Here is a 17459-nt window from a genome sequence, read left to right on the forward strand (position 1 = left end):
TATTTGGCGTGTGAAGGAAAAAGAGAAGATCTAACACCGGTGAAAGTCAGGCTGACGACTTTAAACCAAGCGCTACTTGGGAGGCAACCCAAGCTTTTTCTTTTATTTTAGTTTTAATTACTTTTATTTTCATTTTTTAGTTAATTTTTGTTTTTTTTTAAATCCTAATTCTTGTTAATTTTCAAAATTTTCAGGCTTCAAAAAAAATCTCAAATTCGAGCATAAGGGGCGCCCGCCCCATCAATTGAGCGCCCGCCCTTTGTCTGGGAGAAATTTTGGGTTGAGTAGAGAACTAAAGGCATGCCCGTGCCACTCCTATTAAGCGCCCGCGCTCACACTTCGGATCACTAATGCAATCCTAGCGCAAACAAATCCCCATCTGCGCTCAAACCAGCGCAATCGCGCCACTCATCTGCGCCTACTCTTGCGCCAAAGAGCTTCCCAAGTGCGCTCACTCCTAGCGCAATCGCGCATGCTATCCGCGCTTCACTAGCGCAAACAATGATTCCCTTCTGCGCCTTATTTAGCGCAATCGCGCATTTGTTTGGCGCGAACAAAAGAACCATATGCGCTTCGTTTAGCGCAATCGCGCGTCCCAAACCATGTGTTATATCTGTTTCCAAGCTTTACAAATCCCATCACAAACTCGTCGCCTCACTCTATAAATCTCTCACACTCAATCGAGCAACTTCATCTCTAAAATCCTAAAGTTCACAAAATTACTAACATATTTGGGATTTTATCTTGATCACAAGTAGAACATCTCAGATTTCATCATTGTTTCTCCTTCGTTCACACGCGGAAACAGGAGCTTTGCGGAGGGTCTACGAAGATTTCTTATTTGATCGGTAAAAATTTCAAATCCTCTCTTATATTTCAGCCATGCTCATTATGTGATTTGAGGAAGTTGATTTCTGTGATTTTGGTGGGATTGAGAACGGTAATGCATGTGTGATTGAATAGCATTGAAGTAGTGCACGCCAAGTGTTTGATGAATTGTCCGGAAAATGGTTGTGCTTGAATGTGATGTGTCGTGTGTTTGAGACTTTGCTAAGTCAATCGGCTATTGCTATTTATTTGTTCTGAATTGTTGAGTTACAATGCCGCCTAAAACTAAGGGCAAGGGAGCACTATCTACTTCATCTGCTGCCCCATATGATCACCATCGGTTTGGAATGCTACAGCCGAATCCAATTATGTTGATTAGACGGAGAAAGGAATGCAGAAAGAATGGGGAATGAGTCAGAGAGAGCTTGATGCTCTTGCACTAATTGAAGCAAGAAGAAGAGGATGGGAAACTTTTGTTAAGAGTCCGTCAGAGGTCGTTATATCTTTGGTTTGCGAGTTTTGCGCCAATCTAATGGTAAAAGATGTGAATTTCAAGGTTAGAGTTAGAGGTAAATTGGTCGCGTTTGACAGTCGCACAATTAATGATCTTTATGACATGCCAAACATTGAAGATGATGAGTATCAGGTATTCAAAAATGTGCCATTTCCCGATGATCTAGTACTTCAGACTTTATGTCATGAGGGAGCGGAATGGAAGAAAAATGCAAGACACGAGCCTTTTACATTTTCATCTATTTTTCTGCGACGAGAAGCGAATAACTGGCATGAGTTTGTAGCTGCCAGGATGTTGCCATCTGGCATAAATAAAATGTGACAAAGGCTAAGGCCACTCTTGTCTACTGCATTGTGACCGGAAAATCTGTTAATGCTGGGAGGGTAATTCAAGAGTCTATCATTGCTTCTGCTAGGGGATCTTCGACTATCAGTTTACCCCATTCTTCTTTGATTACTGAGCTTTGTCAGAGTGCCGGTGTTGTGTGGGATGATACTGAGCAGATTCTTCAGATACGGGGTCCTATAAAAATTACTGGTGCTTTGAAACGAGATAAGAAGATGAAAGCAGCTAGTACTTCTGAACAGGCAGCTAAACCACCGGAGCCCTCTGAGCCACTACCACACTTTGAGCCAGCACCTTCCCATTTTGAAGGACCTATGTCACTACCGACGCATCCGGCCACTAAGTATTCTACTCGTGATGATTCTACGTCCGTGCTTACTCAGATGAAGAAGCAGTGGAAGATGATGCGAGCACATATGACATACATGCATAACTTCACTGCCGCTCTCGCTCAGAATTATCCTCCCACTGTTGTGCCTTATCCACCTCCTCCGCAGTGGTCTTCTGATGATATTGTTGATACTGCACCTTTTTTCCATGGAGATGATGATGATGACGTCGAGTCCTGATGCTCGATGTCGAAGGTATGAGTCCTTGTTCTTTTATTGTTTTTAATCATTAGGGACAATGATTATATTAAGTTTGGGGGGATTAATCATTTTGTGATTTAGTTGATTAGTTGAGTTTTATAGTGTGCTTCATAGATAAAATTTTTGTTGAGTTTAGTAGTGTTGAGTTGAGTTGAAAAGAAGTCGAGAAAGAATTGGATGCATGGCTGAAAAATTTTTGTTTTGTGCTATAACTGAAATCCATGATTGTCTGCCTATGTGACAAATATTTTTGAAAAAATGGAACCAATTGAATGAACAATTTTCTATATACTCTGTGATTAATACTTGAATATGATTTTTGAAACATACAAACATAGATATGATTGAGGCATTGTTTGGATTTTTTGGGCCTTGAATTCTATTGAATCAATTTATCCTTAGTTGCCTATTTGAGCCTACACGTATATTAGTACATTGAGGTACGAGAAAATCTGAAATTTTTGTGAAAATCATCGTTAACTGCTGATGATTATTCTTTTCTGCAATGATTGAATTTGTGTGATTTAATTGTGGATTGAGACTTGTCGAGAACTAGTTCGGACACTCTTCGAGGCGAAATACGGGCAAAACTGAGATTAGGAATTATTTAGACAATTTTTCTGAATTCGTTTGAGCCTTTCAAGCTACCTATTTTATATGTATCCCTAGTACCTTGTTTGAGCTTTATTGAAAATTGAATGGCATGCGTGTAAACGTGTGATTAAACCCCCATTCGTCATTTTTTCAAGGTCCTACATTGACTACCTAATTAGCCTAAACACTAATTCCTACCTTTAAGGGAGTAATTTGAATGCTAAAATGTTGTATGCTCCTAGTTTTATTTGTGAAAAATGGAATGGTGTGGTGGATGAATTGAAAAGAAAAAAATGAAAAAGATAGTAGAAAAAAAATGATGAAAGTTGAAAAGAGTTGTGAAAGAAGATGAAGTTGAGAAAAAATTAATGAAGTGAATTGAAGAGAAAACGTGTGAAATTGTGAATGAAAAAGGAGTCGTAATTAGAGTTTGATAAAATTATAAATTACTCCTTATTTTTGAATTCTTATCCTTCGTTTGTAGCCATGAGCCAGGCCTTACATTATAAGCTGAATAAGTCCTATTGACCGAGTCTCAGTTGCCCAATATACTAGTGGAGAAGAGTTGCGAGAATTTAGCCTATGGACTGTTGATTGATGCTTTTAATGATTATGAATTTTGATCGAAACACGCACATTATTATTCTTTGCATTTACCTATTTGTGAGTATTTTTGATTGTATATCCTTTATTTGATCCTATGCCTTCTTGAAAAAGTCCTCATGATCTATGAATGTTTGAATTGAACTTGGAGAATGGTGTTTTGAATATGAGTTGCAGAGATTGTGAGTTTATGCGGTTATTATTTTGTGATTGGCTAAAACTTTCAAGTGTTAGTAGGTGTGACATGATTGGATTTGATATTTTTGAAATCATTGATGAGGCCATTGTTCCATATTATTTCTTGGCTATTTTTGTTGGTTGTTGGGTAGTAGTAGTTTTTGAAGTAATTTGGTTTTGAATAGTTTTGCTCGGGACTAGCAAAAGTCTATGTTTGAGGGTATTTGATAAGTATATTTTATACACTTAATTTATATATGATTTTAATTGTTAAATATTTGTTTTGAGCAGATTTATGTGGGTATTTTGTTGTTTTTGTGTTTACAGTGATTTATTGAATTTATTTGGAAAAGAGAATAAAAGAAGAATTTAGAAGAGAAAGGAAAAAGAAAAGAATAAGTGAAAATAAAGAGAAGAGAAGAAAAAGGAAAAGAAACGATCAGACAAGGAGAAAGAAAGTTAATGGGCTTTTCTTTAATGGGCCTGAAGAAAGATTAGCGCTCCTTGTTAGCGCTTCTTCAAGAGCTAACGCGCAGAGTGTTGAAGATTGGAGAATTGGAATCTGCGAAATTAAGGCGCGACCGCGCCTTCACTTGGAGCGCCCGCCCCGCTGCTGTGATTTGGAAATTTTATTATATCGGGAAATTTTTATGGGCTTGATTTTGTGGGCTTTTGTGCACGCTATAAAAGGATTTTTGTCAGACTTGAGAAAGGGGAGAGAGCCGCCACACACACATTAGAATATCAGAGATTGAGATCGTGAACTTTTGTGATTTTCTGGAGCTTAACTTGAAGAACAAAGACGGAGTTCGATAGTCCGGACACGGCGTCGACGACGGATTTGATTTATTACTTTTATTTTATTCTGAATATGTTTGGATTTTTGAATATGAATTGTTTTATTCAGAATTTTTTTATGAACTAATTTTTTAGAGTCTAGAGGTCGGATGGAACCTGGTGTAGACGCTTTCATGAATGTTTGATTTTATTGAATTGTGTTTCTTCTAAATTAATTGTTTTTTCTAGAATTGATTGTCTTTTCAATTATCTGATCAATAATTGATTTGTAATATTTATTTGAAATCATTGCTCGGGAGAGAGGATTTTTAATAGGACATTAGAACTACACTGTTAATTATTTATACAGCTCGGAAGAGTGTATGATTTTAACAGAGCTTTTAAAAAGAACATTGTTTTGTGATAGATCACTGCGATAAATTTTTAATAAGGATATTGGAATTTACTTGTAGTTGATAAACATTATTTGTTGCTTGGGAGAGGGAAATAATATACATAAGTGTTCTTGGCTATTAATCGATTGGAATTCATGAATATTAATTAATTAGGATTGATTGTTGTTGAAACCAGGTGAAATCTATACCTCTAGACCATTTTTCTCTGATTGATTATTCCTGAAAGTTGTGTGCGTGCTATCTAAAATCATCTGATTATTTATTTTATTGCAAAATTCTCAAAGTTTAGACTATTCTAATTAAAAGTACTAAATATTTTCATTTTACTCCCTGTGGGATCGATATCTGAATTATTCACTATATTAAACTTGACACTCGTACGCTTGCGAGGAATTTTCACAATAAACACCTCCCATAATGTGCATGTTTGCACTTCGGGCAAAATGGCTTCTCCCCAGTCTTGGGAGGAGCGGGTCTGGGTGTTGGCTGACCCCGGGATCACTGAACATGATGTCCCTGGGGCCTAAAGTGCCCCTGCTGACGCTGCAGCCTAGTGAATGGCCTCTTCCCATGCTGCTGCTGCGGGCCATGAGATGGGAGTGGCCTCTTACTCTGCGCCTCAGCACTTATGTCCCTCAATGTCTGCTCAGACCTCAAAGCTCATCTGAGCGCTGAAGCATAGTCAGCTGGCTCCACCATGAGTACATCTCGTCGGATAGTGGGTCGTAGCCCCACAATGAAGTGCTGGAGCTTCTCCGCCTCGTCGTCTCCAATCAGAGGCATAAAGTGGCAACCACGCTCAAATTTCACCACAATCAAGTTTCAAGCCTTAGAAAAAAAAAAAGATTTTTCTTTAAACTTTTACAAGCTCAAAAATTAGAAGGATACGCGGAAATGATCTTAAACAAATAAAACTCATTGTAATTAAATCTTACAGACTTTGAGGCGAGATCCCTTTGAGTTTCGGCAACCGGTAGTAGGCACAGACCCAACCAAGACCGAGGCTCTGATACCAACTGAAACGAATAGCTTCTAGTACTCGAATAAATAGAAGAAAGTAATACTCGGATTTTCAAAATAATTAAATTTTTTTCTAAAAATTTCGGCATGACCCGTTTGTTTTTGGAACAAACCAACAACACAGACAGCATTTCAAAATATCTTAAATAACGACTCCCAACATTTAACAAGTATCAAAACTAGTAACATGATAGTAAGGTGCCACACCGGGCAACCAACCGAAAAGTAAAGCAAACCAAATGTTCCTAAGCAGGGAAACACATCCTGCTACCAAGTAAATGATAAAGTACGAAATGTATATTTATTACAGACTCTAGGACTGAAAGGACACAGCGGAAAATAAATGGAGCCAAGGTCACAGGCCTGCGCCCCCGGGAACCTCACCCATGGGATCGTGCCCCTCAGTCCACTGATACTCGTCCTCACCTGAAAGGAAGAAAGAAGTGGGGTGAGTCTAAAAGACCCAGCAAGATCGGGGGGATAACGAGTACTATATAACTACAAGCACACACAGGATTCAAAATAGTGCGTAATAAAATTACCAATAGTGCCCCTGAACTTAAAAGTAATGAACATGTAAAAGATGCGAGTACAGGAATATGACAAGTGCAAGGCTAAGTCAAATAACTTAATAAATTGCATAACATGGTTCTGAAAATAAACATATAAATAGCGAACTTAGATCCTTGAGTTGTGACCCTGTGGTTTCGATCATGATCATGGCTACAGTGCACTATGCCGCAAGGAAGTCAGGATGTCTTCTAAACTCGTCTTGCCCTGTGATTGGTAAGGGAGACCAAGATTTCTCTCAACCCCACGCTTACACTTCTATATTTGGTAAGGTAGGGCAAGACGTCTCTTAACCCCACACATACACGTCCATTGGTAAGGTAGATCAGAACGTCTACCAACCCCACACAAACACGTCATTTCTATAGTCACAATCAGTTCACCTCGTTCGAAAAGTAATTTTTCTTTCTTTATTGGATATAGGACTTAGCAAGCACATGTGTAAGTAATGAACTCAGAAGAAATCTGTTTACTCAATTTACATGCAAGAGACTCGATGGTGATTAACTGGAATGGCGATACAGGGGTGTACCAATGCGGAAATCTAAACCATGAATAAAGAACTTAGGTGAACGGAGCTGTACACTATACCCTCTTATGACTCACTAAGGGCTTGACCAAGAGAGGAATCCAATTGAGACAATACTTTCCCTAACCCCTTGACTTAAACCCAACACTAGTTAAAATGTTCAAACCCGAACAACAAGCTTTTGCCTTAAAATTATGCTCTTCCTAAGACTCAAGGCCTAAAGCTTAGGGAAAACTCCACCAATTCAAATTCCTCTCGAAGCCTCAATTTCCTAACACTATAAGGTATCCACCAGCCCCGAGCCTTCACCGTAAATAGCCCTTACCCTACTTGGTACTCGCAAGGGAGCTGGACAGCAGCATTCGCCTACAAAATCTTGCTCCACACCCTTCCTCAAACCAACCAAAAACCTACAAAACTACCCCTCCGATCCTCAAGCCACTATCCTAGCGTCGATTCCAACCCTTAAGCTCATCCAGAACCCTGAAACAAACGCCCTATCCCTCGCTAATGCCCGTTTCCGGCCAACCAAAATCAACCTTTTGTTGCTGTCCAGAAAATCGAACAGCCTCTAGCCCAATCTCAAGACATATTCGAATCACCCTATTGCTAACACGTGAACTACGTATCACCCATGGTAGCCCCTACACCATCACCCCATCAAAACCAACCACAACTCATGCTAAAGATCGAACCAGCGGCCAAGAAACAGGGCTTAGTTTCTGCCAAAAGTTCGAACACCCTCTACCCAAGTCTCAAAACGCATCCAACTCATTCTATTGCTACCACGTGAACTACATATCACCCGTGGTAGCCCCTACCTCGCCACGCCAATCAAACACCATCAATAACCACAACAGAAAATCGAACATGCTGCCAACATTTCTGAAAATGATTTTCGAGAACACCAACATATAGACAATGGCATTCAAGGTTCAAACTAAAGCATCTAACTCATGAGGGCATAAATATACTAACTGGAATCAAAATTTTCAGAGTAAGCAAAATTACACATAAAAAAATATCCAGCCGAGGGGAAACAAGGGAAGAACAGGGCACACTTAATTCCTATACATTCAAAAAAAGAGTGCAACAAAAGTTACGCATAATAAACATATATAGAATGCAAGAAACGAATCCACAATCTTGCCTAGCTAGATTAAACAAGAAATCGAAAATCCCGAGCAAAAAATGGAGCTGAGGCGTGAGTGAGGCGAGGGAGAAAACGGAAGAGAATCACTGATCCCGAGCTCAAACCACCATTCTAGCTTGCTCAGGAATGATTTTGTGGAGGAAAAATAATGCTTCCAAAACTCCTGGTGAAGAATCGAAGGGATCGATCCCACGCTAAGGGAACAGGGGAGTCGGCTGGTGTGAGTGTGTGAGGAGGTGTGCGTGAGTTAAGGTGTTTGTGTGTGTAATTTTAAAAGCTAGGGTTATATCCAACCCTAGGTGAATATGTCAATTAAAATTTAAAGTGCAACCCTAGGTGAATATGTCAATTAAAATTTAAAGTGCTAAACTAAAGAGATAACTCGCATTTCTAAATTAATTCGCAACAACAAACACACCAAGATTTCCAAATAAATAAAAGATCGAATTCGATAGCCCGAAATTTAAAATACTAATTCTCGCAGAAATTCAAAAGAATTATCTCAAGAGCGCGGGAAAAATTAGATTTAAAAGCGATTGCCCCTGAAAATTTAAAATAATTAAATAATATAAAATTTAAAACTGATTTAAGCAATTAAACATGGAAAATTAAAAATTAAAAATATTAAAAAAGGTTTAGGCATAAAACTCAAATTATGAAAATTCTAAGCGTCACAAACACTTTTTATTATCGATGAATATTGTTAAATAAATGAGTTGAGATGAGAAGATATAAACATGCATTAGTTAATAATCTTCATGATATTTTAGTAAATAATAAATTCAATGTAATATGATATAAAATGAGTGTGAATAATCTTTGTTTAAAGATTTTATATGTTACAAATCTAATTGAATTTATAGACGTTATTGCAAATAATAGTTGTAACAAATACTATAATTTTGTATAAATTAGACATTGAGAAAAATATATAATTTGATGTCATGAAATATTTAATTAATAAATTAAGAAAAAAATATAACAAAAAATACATAGTGTTGAAAAATTATTTTACCACTACTGATTTTGAAAAAATAATAATAATACAGATAATTCATTCTAAACTTTAAATTAAATTACAGCGTTTTTTCTTTTTTCACATAACCATTTTTTCTTCTTTCATTTTTTTTTTGTCATCCATTATTTATTCTTAAAAAAATAATTTTCTCATATTCTTCGATAATAACTCTTGTGATGTTTTCTCTATCTTTATTCTGTGATTCTTTTATTGGATCATGCTGAAATAATTCTTTGCCAGAGTATAAATAATTTCATTGTCTCCAACCTCCAATCTTGTGTTATTATCTTCTATTACTTGTAAGTCAATATCGTTAATAATCAATGTGTTATTGGATGATTTTTCTATTTTTAATTTCATGCTAAGTTGTTCGAAATCTACAATTGCAATAATTTTTGTTGCTAAATTTTTGCTCGAATTTTGAATGCTTTTAATTAAAAATGTTAACATTTCGTCTTATATTTCAACCGTCTTATCCATTTTGAGAATAAATGAATATTTTTTTATTTAATATCTCTAAAATCTTGTAATATATTGAAGTGGTGTTGTCATATAAATAAAAAATCCTTTATTAATAATTTATAACAATATACAGGACCGAGCGCTTGCTGCTTTACCAAAAACTATAACTGGCAGTAATAGTGCAACTCAAATCTTTTAAACCACACAGCAGCCAAGCGTCATGGTTCGATTGTTTTACCCATCAAGGATAATTATTGCACTCAAAAATCTTCATTGCACTCCTTGTAATCAATGAGAATCAAACTCATAATGTATTAACAGTTTAAAATAATATATTCGTTATTTTATAGCTATATAGATTAACAGTTTAAAATAATATATTATCAATAACTCATGTTAGCCTAAAGATATAATGTTTAATATAGTTTTATTTTGGCACAATATTGATATTTATTTTTATGCAATTATTAACTCGAGTTTCCATCATTTCGTTGATTAATATTGAGCAAATATGACATGTTTGGTACCATGTATTTGTTTTATTTTCTTTCTTATTTATGTATGCTCAGAATCGATATGATTTATTATGTATTTGCTAATAAGTGAGATATGTTAATCAAATTAAATAAAATATTCATTTTGTAATGTTCTAATTTATGTGTTAATTACTTGTTTTACGAGTATTGATTTATGTTTATATAATAATAATAATAATAATAATAATAATAATAATAATAATAATAATAATAATAATAATAATAATAATAATAATAATATGTAATGGATTCTAAACCTTAATTTAAATTATTAATAAATATTTTTTCCTCTATATGTTGAATTTTTATCTCTTTCACGATTTTTTACCCATTTATCATGCATTATTTTTTTTATATGAAAAAGTCAATATTAATCTTATCATCTTTATTAATAGCAATTTATATGGTGGGTCTAACCAAACACGAAGACCCATCCGGATCTGTTTGTGAACACTTTTGGGCGAGTCTAAACTCGTCTCTTCGGGGCGGGTTTAATACAAAGCTAAGTTTAGATCCGGTCCATTATCATCATTTTATTGAAGTGTTGTCGTTATTTAAATAAAATATATTTCTAATAATTGGTAATATATATACTATTTGAAAGAAAAACTATTACATGTTTAGTTATGGAATCAATATAATATTTAACATTGCAACTAATAAAAAATTTTGCAATATTTTTGAACAATATAACCCCCCGAGTTTCTATATTTTTATCATTATGATCATTAATATTTTATATCTATATTAACAGTTTATAATAAGACATTATCAATAACTCATGTAAGCTTATAAATATAGTATTTAATGTAGTTTTATTTTGTCACAATGTTGATATTGAAACATATGCAATTATTACAGTTAGTGTTTTTTATTGTTTTCTTGATTAATCTTGAGCAATTATAGTTTGTTTCATATCTTGAATTCGTCCTATTTTCTAACTCATGTATGTATGGTTTCAAGCAATATTGTTTATTCTATATTTGTTAATAAGTGAGATAAGTTAATTAAATTAAATATTTATTTTGTAATTTCTTATCTTTTATGTTGATTATTTATTTTGTGACTATTGATTTATGAAAAACAAATGTAATATGGATAATGCATTCTAAACCTTAATTTAAATTATTGCGCAATTATTTTTTCCTTTTATATTTTGAATTTTCTCTCTCACTTTTTTTTTTCATTTACCATATGTTTTTTATTTCTCTGTGAAAGAATCAATTATTAACTCGAGTTCCCATCACTTGGTTGATTAATATTGAGCAAGTATGATATGTTTAATACCATGCATTTGTTTTATTTTCTTTCTTATGTATGTATGATTTGAATTGATATGATTTATTATGTATTTGCTAATAATAGAGATATGTTAATCAAATTAAATAAAATATTTATTTCTTAATGTTTTAATTTATGTGTTAGTTACTTGTTTTACGAGTACTGATTTACGCAGTAATAATAATAATAATAATAATAATAATAATAATAATAATAATAATAATAATAATAATAATAATAATAATAATAATAATAATAATAATAATGTTGAATCCGACATTTTGGTGATAACAAACAACAACTCATTTTATAGGAATGTGCTGCCAATCTTTTGTATTTCAGGAATCTACTACAACTCCTACCGCAACCGTCTAAACCCTTCAAGTTATCTACCGGAAGCTTGTCAACCGCCTTTGTCTCTCGACCGGTTGCAGTCACAAGCCTATCGACTGGTTATTCAAACCAGCAGAGGATAAATCTATCTACCGGTAGAATGCCAACTGCTTATCAAGATATCTCAAGACAAATACTTGAGACAAGACGTTCATTGCAAGATCTTTTATCAAAAGAAGAACCGGCGTATCAGAAGATCTGTTGACTCTCGCATCAAGACAACAGGTTGCACTAAAATGGCAAAAACGCAGAATGGCTACAGATAAAGCATTCGACCGTTTATACCAGTTTTGGACCCTGGAAGTTGTCTGCATTTAAAGAAGTGTACGATCTTCATGCAGAATCATCAATGCATTTATGAAGCATTAAATGTGCATTCAATGCAGCATCAGAACGTTCAAAATAAAGACGTTGATGATTGACCTATATAAAAGGAAGATTGCTCAAGAAGTGACAAAAAGACAAGCAACACGAAAAATCTCAATCAACTCAATCACTTGAATACTATCAGAAGTCCTCATCTGATATACTGAAGCAATACTTGAGCACACTTACAAGATCATTCACTTGCTGCTCAAATAAACCCTCGCCTACAGTTTACATATCTGATCTTCAAGGATCATCCTAGGGTTTCCAAGCCTCTCGACCGCTCTGCAGTTTGAGAAGCTCAACCGGACTGTATTCATTATTGAAGAGACTTGAAGCTACTCTGAAAGCTTCCACCAGTCTGATAAGAACTGAGAATCTTATCTGTGTAAATCTAGGAGTTTCGGATTAGGCATTGGATAAGTCCTAAGTCTGAAGTTGGTGTATTGCAAGACGTTGTAATAACCAAAGTCTTCTAGTGAATTCCTTCCTAAGTGGAAGAAGGGGAGACGTAGAAGGATTAAGCCTTCGAACTTCCATAAATCGTGTCTTAGTCTTTACTGCATATTTATCTTATATATTGCTCATACATCGTGTTATAACTTGCCTTTGCATCACTAAAACCTCTGAACTATTTCCGAACTATTTAAGTTGTTCAAACCGTTTTAGAAGTTGAGAAAACAGATTAAGTGAACTAAACTTCACTTGATCATTTTGAAAAGAAAGAAAATAAGTTTCAGAGTGTATTCACCCCCCCCCCCCTCTACCCTCTGAACCGATCCTAACAAATAATAATAATAATAATAATAATAATAATAATAATAATAATAATAATAATAATAATAATAATAATAATAATGCATTCTAAACCGTAATTTAAATTATTAATAAATATTTTTTCCTCTATATGTTGAATTTTTTTTTATCTATTTCACGATTATTTTTCTATTTATCATGCACTATTTTTTTTGTCTATGAAAAAATCAATATTTTTATCATCTTTATTAATAGTTATTTCTATGGTGGGTCTGGCCAAACGCGAAGACCCACTCGGACCTATTTGTGAACACGTTTGGGCGAGTCTAAACTTGTCTCTCCGGAGCAGGTTTAATACAAGGCTAGGTTTAGACCCGGTCCATTATCATCCTTTTATTGAAGTGTTTTCGTTCTTTAAATAAAGTATATTTTATAATAATTGATAATATATATTATTTGAAAGAAAAACTATTACATGTTTAGTTATGCAATCAATATAATATTTAACATTGCAACTAATAAAAAAATTTACAATATTTTCGAACAATGTAACCCCCGAGTTTCAATATTTTCATCATTTATGGTCATCAATATTTTATATCTACATTAACAGTTTAGAATAAGACATTATCGATAACTCAAATAAGCTTATAAATATAGTATTTAATGTAGTTTTACCTTGTCACGATGTTGATATTGAAACCTATGCAATTATTACAGCTAGTTTTTTTATTATTTTCTTGATTATTCTTGAGCAATTATGAATCTGTTTTTTTTTATCATGAATTTGTCTTATTTTTTAACTCATGTATGTATGTTTTCAAGCAATATTATTTATTTTGTATTTGTTAATAAGTGAGATAAGTTAATTAAATTAAATATTTATTTTGTAATTTCTTACCTTATGTGTTGATTATTTATTTTGTGACTATTTATTTATGGAAAACAAATGTAATATAAATAATGCATTCTAAACTTTAATTTAAATTATTGCGCAATTATTTTTTTCTTTCATATTTTGAATTTTTTTCTCTCACTTTCTTTTTTCCATTTACCATCCGTTTTTTATCTCCATGAAAGAATCAATATACACATCATCTTAATAGAATTTTTGTGATGACGTCTTTCTCCATCAATCATTTACATTTTGTTATCGTTATCGTCTTCTATTACTTGTATGTCAATATCGTTAATTATTGATGTAATTGTTGGACATCCTCTTTTCTTTTTAATTTATTGTTTTTCAGAATCTAATTATCTCCTTTTGTTTTTAATATTTTCGTTGCTGAAATTTTTGATTGAATTTTAAATGTCATTAATTAAAACGTTTACATTTCATCTTTTATTTCAATTTTTTTTATTTTGAGAGTAAAAGTATATTCTTATTTATTTTGGTATATTTAATATTCTTTCATTAATTGCAAGACTATCTCATAATTTTTTTTAATGGTTTTAGTTTTTATGAGGAGGAAAATTAGTTAACTTTTTTTTTAATTTCAACTTATATATATATATATATATATATATATATATATATATATATATATATGATATGTGTGTGTTGGTGTGTTTTTTATTTATTATTTTAGATTAAAACTTGAGTCTATTTGAATTGATTTTTTTTCAACATGATTGTGTAATTTAATTAACATATATATATATATATAACTTTAAAAATATAATATTTTTTTATATTTAAATATGAACTCATGATATAATTATTTATCTCAATAGGTCCTTACAAAAATTAAAATATATAAAATTTTTAAAAAATATATGTTTATCCAGTCTACAAACAAATAAAAATCAAATATCTGGTGTTTCAATCTTTTAGTATTTAATTAATATTTTTGTGGAATTTTTTTAAAAATATTTGTGGAAAAATATATTCATTTTATCTACAAGAAAATAAAAAATAAAGTATTTTGGTATTTCAATTTTTTTGAAAACTGAATCTCTATCTAATATGCACACACTTTGAATTTTGACATTATCATAAAGAAAATAAAAAATAAAGTATTTTGGTATTTTAATTTTTTTAAAAACTAAATCCTTATCTAATATGGACACACTTTGTCAATTTTGACCTTATCATAATAATCAATTTTACATATAATATAAATATTTATTTACGTTTATGCCTTAACTAAAATGTTGTTTTTATGTTGGTGTGTTTTTTATTTATTATTTTAGATTAAAATTTGAGTCTACTTGAATTGATTTATTTCAACACGAGTGTGTAATTTAATTAACATATATATATTAATAATTTTAAAAATCTAATATTTTTTAATATTTAAATATGAACTCATGATATAATTATTTATCTCAATAGGTCCTTACACAAATTAAAATATATAAGATTTTTTTAAAACAATATGTTTATCCAGTCTACAAACAAATAAAAATCAAATATCTGGTGTTTCAATCTTTTAGTATTTAATTAAGATTTTTGTGGAATTTTTTAAAAAATATTTGTAGAAAAAATATTCACTTTATCTACAAGAAAATAGAAAATAAAATATTTTGGTATTTCAATTTTTTTGAAAACTGAATCTTTATCTAATATGCACACACTTTGAATTTTGACCTTATCATAAAGAAAATAGAAAATAAAGTATTTTGATATTTTAATTTTTTTAAAAACTGAATCCTTATCTAATATGGACACACTTTGTCAATTTTGACCTTATCAAAATAATCAATTTTATATATAATATAAATATTGATTTACATTTATGTCCTAACTAAAATGTTTTTTTTACTTTTTTAACCCTATATATTTTTATATGATTTTGCTTATAGTATAAATAAAAGGACAAAGTTGTTATTTCACAATTGTAAAACTTTGACTTTTTATTCACACTTTTATATAGGTATATATATATATATATTGTGGGTATCATGTATTAAATATCGGTTAATCTGATATTAATATAGTGGGAACTATATTATATGATATACTTGTTTAAATATTTAATTGTTCTTTTATGTTTATATTTATACATCTATATATATATTATGGGTTCCATGTATTAAATATCGGTTAATCTGATATTAATATACTGGGAACTATATTATGATATAATTGTTTAAATATTTAATTGTTCTTTTATGTTTATTCTTATTTTAGTTTCTTTTATTTATTTTTGTTAAGAAATCTTAAATAAACCAACAATGAACCTTTGAAGTCTTGACAATTTTATAATTTGTGTATTTGAAATTTTATAATAATATTTCCATCTATAATATATCATTGCTAAATTTAAACTTACAACATCCTCTCTGTGGATCGATCTCGTACGAGTATATTACTTGCAGACAACCTACACTTGGGTGAATTAAAATTTAAGTTGTAGCAAGTTTTTGGCGCCGTTGCCGGGGAGGTATAATTTAAGTTTAAGTTTTGTTCATTATGTTATTTATGTAAATATTATGTTGTTTTTATTGTATGATTGTTTGGAGTTGTGAAAAAAGTGGTAGAATTGTTCGAGTATCTGAAAATATTTTAAACATGGAGGATAATTCTAATAATCAAGATTATAATAATAATAATAATAATCAAGAACATGAACAACCAAGAACACTTAGGCACCATATGAATCCAATAAGAACTAGTACACCATCTTGTTTAGTTTTTCCTCCTGATGCATCTAATTTCAATTTTAAACCTCAAATCATTCAACTTTTACCAAATTTTCATGGCTTAGATTCCGAAAATTCATATTTGCATTTAAGGGAATTTGAGGAGGTTTACAACACTTATAATGATCAAAATTGTAGCATAGATATTGTTCGCTTAAAGCTTTTCCCTTTTTCTTTAAAAGATAAAGCTAAAACATGGTTGCAAAATTTGAAATCAAGTTCAATAAGATCATGGGAAGAAATGCTACAAAAATTTCTTAAAAAGTTTTTCCCTTCCCATAGAACAAACTCTTTTAAAAGACAAATTACAACTTTTTCTCAAAAACAAGGGGAAACATTTTATCAATTTGGGATAGATATAAAGAGTTACTTAATACATGCCCACATCATGGTTTTGAAATATGGAGGATAGTTTCTCACTTTTATGATGGTTTAATATCTAAAGATAGGCAAATGATAGAATTCATGTGTAATGGAACTTTTGAAGATAAAAATCCAAATGAAGCTATGGAATATTTGGATTCATTAGCAGAAAATGTTCAAAATTGGGATAATATAAGCTCAATTGAACCACCAAGTAAAACCAATAATTCAACAAATGGGGTTGGTATTTATCATCTTAAAGATGATGTAGATATTCAAGCTAAACTTGCATCTTTAGCAAGAAAAATCGAGTCATTAGAGATGAAAAAGAGTGATCAATTAAAAAGTGTTCAAGAAACTGTTTGTCATATATGTGACACACATGATCATCTTACAAAAAGTTGTCCAACTTTGCCTTCATTTAGAGAATGTCTCCATGAACAAGCCAATTATGTTAACAATTTTAAAAAACCAACATTAGATCCTTTTTCACAAACAAATAATCTTGGTTGGAGAAATCATC

The 17459-nt window shown here is 31.8% G+C and overlaps 1 non-coding gene across 1 annotated transcript; it reads right to left on the minus strand.

Moving 5' to 3' along the window:
* Positions 1–16858: 16858 nt before the first annotated feature.
* LOC140870179 (small nucleolar RNA R71) lies at positions 16859–16968 on the minus strand. The gene has a single exon (XR_012147152.1). It is a non-coding gene; the product is annotated as a small nucleolar RNA R71 (small nucleolar RNA).
* Positions 16969–17459: the final 491 nt, after the last annotated feature.

This window comes from Henckelia pumila, chromosome 4 (assembly GCF_033568475.1).
Source record: "Henckelia pumila isolate YLH828 chromosome 4, ASM3356847v2, whole genome shotgun sequence".
NCBI lineage: Eukaryota > Viridiplantae > Streptophyta > Magnoliopsida > Lamiales > Gesneriaceae > Henckelia > Henckelia pumila.